This window comes from Bison bison, unplaced genomic scaffold, assembly GCF_000754665.1.
Source record: "Bison bison bison isolate TAMUID 2011002044 unplaced genomic scaffold, Bison_UMD1.0 scf7180017864508, whole genome shotgun sequence".
Taxonomy (NCBI): domain Eukaryota; kingdom Metazoa; phylum Chordata; class Mammalia; order Artiodactyla; family Bovidae; genus Bison; species Bison bison.
In genome coordinates, this window is record NW_011495064.1 from 6,224,881 (window position 1) to 6,234,512 (window position 9,632).

A 9,632-nucleotide genomic window follows, 5' to 3' on the forward strand; every position below is an offset into this window, starting at 1 on the left:
GGGGCCCTGTTGCAGGTTCCTGTTGCACTGGTCACAGTTCTTTTGTCCCTAGATGATCAAGGGCTGACTCGGGTTTTCACCATGATGTTTGGTTATCTGTAAATTGGCCTCCACTCAGTCACCTGGATAATTGGGAGTAGACTCTGCTGTGGGGCAGGAGGCATAGCTCCCAGACATTGCTGCTCTAAAGATGCTCTGCCAGCCAGCGGCACTGACATCACCTGGAGTTGATTAGAAAGGAGAGATCTGGGGCCCCACTCAGAATAGGCACTTTAACAAGAGCTGCAAGCGATAGGAGCCACACTGCTCAAGACCCAGCTGTACCCCTCAGAGAGTGGGGGAAAGGGATCCACCTTCCGACATTTACCTCCTCTGGAGTGAAAAGGAGACCAAATGAGCAGCAACCAAATTGGAGGAGTGAAGGGGAATATAGGTACCTGATACCAACTGATAGACTGGTCCCAGCCCCTGATGGACACTGAGTATATTGTTGTTTAGTTGCTCAGTCATATCTGACTCTTTGCAACCCCATTGACTGCAGCCGGCGATGCTCCTCTGTCCATGGGATTTCCCAGGCAAGAATACTGAAGTGGATTGCCATTTTCTTCTCCAGGGGATCTTCCTGACCCAGGGATCGAACCTACAGCTCCTGCGCTGGCAGGCGGATTTTTTACCACTGAGCTACCTAGGAAGCCTGAGCACTGAGGATGCTTGTTCCTTATTTTCACAATTATATTCACACTACCATTACATTGAGAAAACATGGTGATGTTCAAGTGAGTGTTGTTCAGTCTGACTCTTTGCAACCCCATGGACTGCATCACTCCAGGCTTACCTGTCCTTCAACTCTGGGAGCTTGCTCAAATTCATGTCCATTGAGTCCGTGATGCCATCCAAACAGCTCGCCCTCTGTCATTCCCTTCTCCTGCCATCAATCTTTCCCAGCATCAGTGTCTTTTCTAATGAGTCAGCTCTTTACGTCAGGTGGCCAAAGTATTGGAGCTTCAGCTTCAGTCCTTCCAATGAATATTCAGGGTTGATTTCCTTTAGGATTGACTGGTTGGATCTCCTTGCAGTCCAAGAGATTCTCAGGCGTCTTCTCCAACACCACAGTTCAAAAGCATCATTTCTTCGGTGCTCAGCCTTCTTTATGGTCCAACTCTCATATGCATACATGACTACTAGAAAAGCCATAGCTTTGACTATACTGACCTTCGTTGGCAAAGTAATGTCTCTGCTCTTTAATATGCTGTCTAGGTTTAATATAGCTTTTCTTCCAAGGAGCAAGCATCTTTTAATTTCATGGCTGCAGTCACCATCTGCAGTGATTTTGGTGCCCAAGAAAATAAAGGCTGTCACTGTTTCCCCATCTATTTTCCATGAAGTGACAGGACCGGATACCATGATCTTAGTTTTTTCAACGTTAAGTTTTAAGCCAGCTTTTTCACTCTCCTCTTTCACCTTCATCAAGAGGTTCTTTAGTTCCTCTTCGCTTTCTATCATAAGGGTGGTGTCATCTACCTGTCTGAGGTTATTGGTATTTCTCCCTGCAATCTTGATTCCAGCTCAAATGAGCTGGAGCTAAATGATGGATGAGGAATTCCTTTAGGATGGTGAAGTGGAAATGTAGGAGACATCAGTGTTCCCTGATCCTGTATAATGGCCATGGGCAGACAATTTTTAAACATCAGGCACAGATACTACAGGATTCATGGAGATAAACTATGGGAAACGTTCCAGCTGTCTGCGACACAGATGCACAGTGAACAGGCGATGGTGTGCCTTTCTGCAGAAAATGACCACCGTCATTTCTTGAAACTTCTTGCTGAAACTTGTTGCTGGAAGCGGAAACAAGCCATCATTAGTGTTAATGGAGTTACTGGCCGACAGGTAATGAGCTATTGATCGGATAAAAGCTCTGTGGCCTTTTTCCCCCTTGGAACTCCCTGATCCTGAGCATGTGCAGTATTATAATGGAAATTTCTCTCAACAAGTCCTTTCCACTAAGACCCAATAAATCTTCACAAAGTTGTCCTCAAATGTATAACAATTTCATATATCATCTAACTATGGTTTCCACTGTCCAGAAACATCTGGTGAAAAGACAAGCAAGTAGGCTAAAAAGAAACTTAAGACATAAAACCATCCTACCCATTCTGCATTATTTGTACTCACAGCTCATTTCTTAGGTTCCCTCACTATCTACCTTCCTGCTCTTCATGCTTGGCTGTGAAAGATTGTACCCACCAAGGTCTCCCCAGTGACTATGTTCACACATGGGTTCCCACCTACATTTTTAATGACATTTTCCATCTATATAGGGAAGGTAGAAACAAGATGCTTTGGCTTCCCTGCACAGGACAATTATCTCAGGTGATATGGGTTGAAGCTTGTCAGGGAAGTATGTACATGATAACAGGGGAAGTTTTTCCAGTAGTCATATACGTATGTGAGAGTCAGACCATAAAGAAGGCTGAGCGCCAAAGAATCGATACCTTCATCAATTGTGGTGCTGGAAAAGACTCCTGAGAGTCCCTTGGACTGTAAGGAGATCCAACCAGTCAACCCTAAGGAAAATTAACCCTGAATATTCATTGGAAGGACTAATGCTGAAGCTGAAGCGCCAATACTTTGGCCACGTGATGCAAAGAGTCGACTCAGTGGAAAAGACCTTGATGCTGGGAAAGATTGAAGGCAGGAGGAGAAGGGGACAACAGAGGACAAGATAGTTAGATAACATCACTGCCTCAGTGGACATGAATGTGAGCAAACTCCAGGAGATATAAGAGGACAGAGGGCCTGGCATGCTGCAGGCCATGGGGTTGCAGAGAGTCGGACACAATTTAGCGACAACAACAATGGGAATTTCTGGTCAGTCCCAGTGAGGTAACTTCTGTCTCCCACAGGTAGCTTACCTAAGCCCAAAACAATCTACTCTTTCCTTCCATCTGCTTATAATAGCCTTCCATTTTATACAGCTTCTCAAAGCTCCTCTCTGCTTGCTAGAAGGAATGCTGCCCAGCTCATGAATCATTTAATAAAACCAATTAGACCTTTAAATTTTACTGTTAAATTGTTAACAATATGTGTGTACAGACACACATGCACACACACGTCTGTCGCACCCAAAGTTTTTCCCACATATCTTGATTTTACTGTTTGCTGAATATTAAGCAGGAAAAACTTTCTGTAGAATAATTAATTGACCTGCAAGTTCAAGCAGTTGTGGAATAGAAAACCTCATCATGAAAACGTTATACTCTTGGGTTTTGTCGATGCAGGAAGGGAATAGGGAGGATTTCTTTTTCTGCAACTCCCGCCAAAGCCCTGAGGAGAGTTTAAGGGCCAGGTGGGCTGAGTCCTCCGTGGCACATGGTGGCTGGTGAGGACAGCCCCTGGCGAAGAGAACAGCTGCCCTGGGCTCACAGCAGGTCCCCATTCCCCTCGGAGCTAGAGAGTGAGCTCGAGTTGCTGCCACCATCACTGAGGCAAGTTTCAAGAAAAGGAAAATTGGGTGACATTGTACAAAGACCGGAGCTTCCCCCATGGCTCATCGAGTAAAGAATCTGCCTCCAATGCAGGAGACGCAGGTTCGATCCCTGGGTCGGGAAGATCCCCTTGGAGGAGGAAGTGGAAACCCACTCCAGTATTCTCGCCTGGGAAATCCCATGGACAGAGGAGCCTGGCGGGTTAATGTCCTAAGGGTCACAAAGAGTCAGACACAACTGAGCGACTAACACATACACACACTCATACAAAGACCAAAACAAGAGGTCCCAGTCTTTTACTAAGAATTATCTTCTGGGAGGGAAGCTTTCTGTTTTAGAGCTTATGACTTAGTAAATTAATAGACAAAATTTCCATGTCCATGGCTCAGAGACTTTTGGCAATCTCTCTGTAGACTTTTTTTGATTTCCTATCTTTTACCTGCTCTTCTGCAGAGAAAAATCTGACCACGTACGTCCTGGACCTAATTTCAGAGGAGTAGTGTTTTGTAACCATCCTTACTGTAGCTTCTAAGCCTACCTTAGTGAGCTTTCCCGTCTACACAAAGGGAACCTGGGTTTAGCGGGTGCTAGAAGACAGCACCCCCCGCCCCTGGAGGAAGATGGTGAACAAAGCTGGCAGAGAAACTGATGATCCAAGGCACCTTTGATGTCCCAATGTAAACTGGTGAGGATATTCTCACCATCCTCAAGTCATGGGATGTGAAGGGCGGCAAGGAGAAAAGGTGAAAAGGAGAGAAGCAGCAGCTTAGTTCATGACTGGCAGCCCACTGAATGCTGGGAGCTAGGGATGAGGAAGGTTCCATGCTGCTACAGTGGTGCGGAGTGTACAGCAGATGGGGAGCCACAGGGGTCAGCGGGCGTCCCTGTAGAAAAACACCACGCTCAGAATGGCCCGGCCAGGTCGAGGCAATGTTCACTGAGTATTTGTTCAGGCTCAGGATCTATGGTGATAAATGCCAAGTCTTCCTGCTCATGAGGGTCACACGATCTTGGGGATGGGGTCGGCAGGGGGGTTGGGGGAGGAGGGGCGTGAGTAGGAAGAGGTGGAGGAGAGTAGGACATATGAGGATACAGAGCCATTACAACATTCTTTCCTCAGATCACTGACCTGAGCCATACTTCTTTGTATGGGGAGAAGTTAGGTTTATTTAGTCCAATATTCTGTTGGCCATCATAGCAAGCCCTCAAGGACTTGCAGGAGAAGGGGGCCTCGTTTATCCCTTTTGACATAAATGTTGGAGATGTGTGGAGGCTGTTTTTCCTAGCAACTGAACTTGGCTCTGTAAGTAATTCACTGATGGCTTGTGCTGTGGGAACAGGACACGTGGATTCAAGGTGAAGGATGAGGGTTCGCTAGATCCTCACCAGTTGTATGATGTTTGTACTTAGAGTGGGTTTACGGCACACAACATGTACCTGGGCCTGTTTTTTTTTTTAACCCATTCTGTCTTTTAATTAGTGTATTCTGACCATTCACATTTCTTTTTTAAAAATTTTAATTGCAGGATAACTGCTTTACAGCATTGTTGCTTTCTGCCATACAGCAATGTGAATCAGCTATGGGTACACGTATGCCCCCTCCTTCTTGGATCTCTGTTACACTGGATTTCCAGCATTTCCTTTTTTCTTAGTTTCCATCTCTCTGCTCTTACTGCTCATCTGTTCTTACATGATGTCTACTTTTTCCTTAAGAGCTCTCTGCATATTAAACAGTTATATTAAATTCTCTGCCTGATAATTCCAACATTTGTGTCATACCTGAGTCTGGTTCTGATACACTTCAAATTGTTTTTTCATATCTTTTAGCATGTCTTAAAGTTTTTTTTTTGTTAAAAACCAGACATACCAGGTAATAGGAGCTGAGGTAAAGGCCTTTTGTGTTATGATGTTAACTGTCGAGGGGCTGGGCTATGTTTACGGTTTGTTGCAGCCACAGGTTGGAGAAGGCAATGGCACCCCACTCCAGTGTTCTTGCCTGGAGAATCCCATGGACGGAGGAGCCTGGTGGGCCGCAGTCCATGGGGTTGCAGAGAGTCAGACACGACTGAGCGATTTCACTTTCACTTTTCACTTTCACGCATTGGAGAAGGCAATGGCAACACACTCCAGTGTTCTTGCCCAGAGAATCCCAGGGACGGGGGAGCCTGGTGGGCTTCCGTCTATGGGGTCGCACAGTGTCGGACACAACTGAAGCGACTCAGCAGCAGCAGCAGCAGCAGCAGCCACAGGTGCCTGTCTTTTAATTAGTGTATTTTGACCACGTTTCCCCCTTTTTTAACTGGAGGATAACTGCTTTTAGTTAATTAGCTGGAGACGCTCCAGCTTCCTCCCGTGTCCTTGTTGCTGCCCACTGTTGTCTTTGGGCTTCCCTAGTGACTCCTCCTTATGCAGAGTCTGTGCTTTGCAACTCTTTCAGCTCTCACTCACTGCTATTACACTTGATTTCTGGTGATGTGGTGGCTAGGTGTGTGGGGGAGGGGCAGCATTCTATAATCGTGTGATTCAATCTCTCAGTCGGCCTATGTCTCTGGGCTGTGACCTGTTTTTTCACCCTTGAGGTGAGACAGAAAGGCTTGAGGGGGTAAATGCCTGTCTCCCATGGCTCTGGTAAAATCTTTCTCTGTAGAGAGTAGCCCATGTTATGGAGGATATTCTGGGCATATTTCAAAATGGTTACCTTTTGCATCTACCTCGAGAGCCAGATTTTTCTTGACTCTTCATAGTAATGATGTCTGGTAGTTCACAGTCAACGTCCAGCAACTTGTCAAAATTACTGTATAAGTGATCCTGCTGCTGCTGCTGCTAAGTCACTTCAGTCGTGTCTGACCCTGTGAGACCCCTGAGATGGCAGCCCAGCAGGTTCTGCCATCCCTGGGATTCTCCAGGCAAGAGTACTGGAGTGGGTTGCCATTTCCTCCTCCAATGCATGAAAGTGAAAAGTGAAAGTGAAGTTGCTCAGTCGTGTCTGACTCTCAGCGACCCCATGGACGGCAGCCCACCAGGCTCCTCCATCCATGGGATTTTCCAGGCAAAAGAGTACTAGAGTGGGGTGCCATTGCCTTCTCCATAAGTGATCCTACTGGTTCATGTATGGCATTTTTGAAATATGCCCAGAACATTCTCTATAACTTAAGGAATTCCCTTGTGGCTCAGAGGGTAAAAGAGTCTGCCCACAATGTGGGAGACCTGAGTTCAATCCCTGGATCAGGAAGATCCCCTGAAGAAAATGGCAACCCACTCCAGTATTCTTGCCTGGAAAATCCCATGGATAGAGGAGCCTGGCGGGCTACAGTCCATAGGGTCACAGAGTCAGACACAACTGAGAGACTTCACTTTCCCTGGCTCATGGCTCTGGTGGCTCTGCTACAGGTAAGCTGACCTCTGCTGAGATTGTGTGTTCACCCATTTCTCAATTCTCTGATGAGTATAAGGTGTTGGTTTTCAGTTTTTTCAGCGTTTTTGTTAACAACAGGAATGACAACTTCCAGGCTTTTCACACATTGGACCTGAAACCAGAAGTCTAGCTGTATAACCTTGAGCAAGTTAATTCATGTGAAGTCATTTCTCCCTTTATGATACAGTGACCATAAGCCCTTTAGGCCTATTTCATGTCATTATTTAAATTAGATAGTAAAGCACTATACTTCCATAAGGATTATTATCAATTTATCAACGTTCACTGCAAATTTGTGGAGTAGTCACTAGGAAATGTCTATCAAACTAGGAATTGCATTTCCCAGTTCCAGTGAAATTGCTTGGATGTTGTGAAAGACGTGTGTCCCAGTTCCATGACTGGTTTATGATGACGCCCCCAGTGGTCCTCCTTCCTCCTACTCTTCTGGAAGCAGAGGACCATGTGACCGTTGGGCATAATGGAACCACAAGAAGGAAAACTCCCTGCTTATGAGGACCAGACCATTGGGTTATTGTGTGTGCAAGAAATAATCACATTATCGTCTTTAGACACTGAAACTTTGGTTTTTGTTAGGACAGCTGATGTTACCCTTGTTAATAAAGAAACAGTCATCCTGCTATTGGGGCTGCAGTTGTTTTGTGCTAAGTTGCTTCAGTTCTGTCCGACTCTTTGCAACCCTATAGACTGTAGCCCACTGGGCTCCTCTGTCCATGGGATTCTCCAGGCTAGAATACTGGAGTGGGTTGCCATGCCCTCCTCCAGGGGATCTTCTCGACCTGGGGATCTTCTCGACCCAGGGATCGAACCCATGTCTCCTGAGTCTCCTGCACTGCCAAGTGGATTCTTTACCACTGAGTTACCTGGGAAACCCTTTCATTTTTAGGCTGAACTAATACAGGGCTGCAGTTACAAAAACCTAAACTGTGTGTTTTTCATACTTCACATTAAGTGTTTAGGAGCTGGGTGGCTAAAAAAATAGATACGGTAGGCTGCAAAGACTGAGACTCATGCAGTGCCGCAGTGCGGTATTCAGAGAAGTCACCTGTGATAACATGAGTGACAGAAAAAACAAGACTGTTGGGGAAAGTGGAGGGAAAGGGGCAAAATGGGAACGTGTACTAACTACTCCTCTCTATATTTCCCAAGTAGAGAGAGAGGTGGAGACGGAGGATTGGCTAGTTGAAATTGGCAAGCACAAACGAAAAGTCCAGAATTTTCTTGCTGTGTCATAAAAATTGAGAGTTTACAGATTCCAAGCAATAGGGTGTAAGACTGAAGAAGGCTCTGTGCAAAGACTTACCAGGTAAACTGACTTGGCCTTGAGGACAGTACACATTGTGAATATGATGTTGCTGTCCAAGTCTTGGTTTAGACAGTTTCAAGATAACTGCTATTAACCAGACAGGGAGACTGGCTTGAAGGCAAGGAAACAAACATATTATTCCTTCTGTGTACCAGCCACCCCTTCCCAGCCTCTCCTCCTGTGAGAAGAGGGTTCTGCTTAGCTCTGGAACCCCACAACCCTGGGGCAGGGCTTGGCATGTCCAAGAGGCTTGGAAAATGTCCTGTGAAATACGTATTTTATGGCAAGACAAGAAAAGTTTAAACATAAAACATCTTCTCTGCCACCATCTCTCCCCTCCTCTGTGCACTGGGCGTTGACCACACCTCCCCATTGGCAGAAATACCTGCTCAGCCATAAAGAGCAACTTTCTCCCAGCTTCATCAATTATCCTTAAAAAGAGAACATTCCTTCTTAATCTTGCCAGGGGTCATGATGATCCACCACTTTGTACCTGAAGATCTGGATTGTGTAAACTGTCAATAATACATCATTTAATGTGCAGCCCTCTGTCTCAAAAACTTATGTAACTGTGCTTTGACTTCTAACATGGGGAACAGCTCTGGGAGCTTTTTGAGAGGTTGTTCCCAGGTTATGTCTGATTCCCTGGTGGCTCAGTAGTAAAGAATCTGCCCTGGATCGGGAAGATCCCCTGGAGAAGGAAATGGCAACCCACTCCAGTATTCTTGACGGAGAAATCCCATGGACAGAGGAACCTGGCAGGCTGGTACGTGGGGTTGCAAAAGGGTCAGACACGCCTTAGCAACTCAACAACAATCATTCTGTGCATCAGGCGTGAGACGATTCCAACAAGACTTCGCTAAAACTTGACAGAAAAATGGTGCTGCAGCCTCTGCAGGTGACAGGCCACCTCGTGGGCTGCCCCCCTCCCACCCCCGTCAGCGCTGCGGGCGGGCACATGCCCCTCACTGTTGCCAGCCCTCGGGACACAGTCAGGGCGGCACCTCCCTGGGAGCCACACCGCACGTCAGGTTGGCACGTGTTTTTTATTTCATGTTACTTTCACATTTACAAACTCAGGAAGTCACACTGAGAAAGGGACAGCGGGGGCTGCCTGGAGGAAGAGTTGGGCTCCAGAGCCCTGTGCGGCCTGGTTGGACACTTGGGACTTTCTGCAGGGAGACTGTCCCAGACCTCGAGGGGCCACACTGTCGGACGGCACAGGAAATGGTTAGTGTGGCCCGCTGCTCCTCAGTGCCTGGAAGATGCGTTACGTGGGCTGCCTCGGCCCAGGGTTTTATTGCTGGTGAATTTGATTATCCAACTTGGGTCAGGATGATGGCATCATCAGAAGTGGGCCTGGTGGGACACGTTTTGCTGAGATGAAAGGAGACTAAAATGTGTA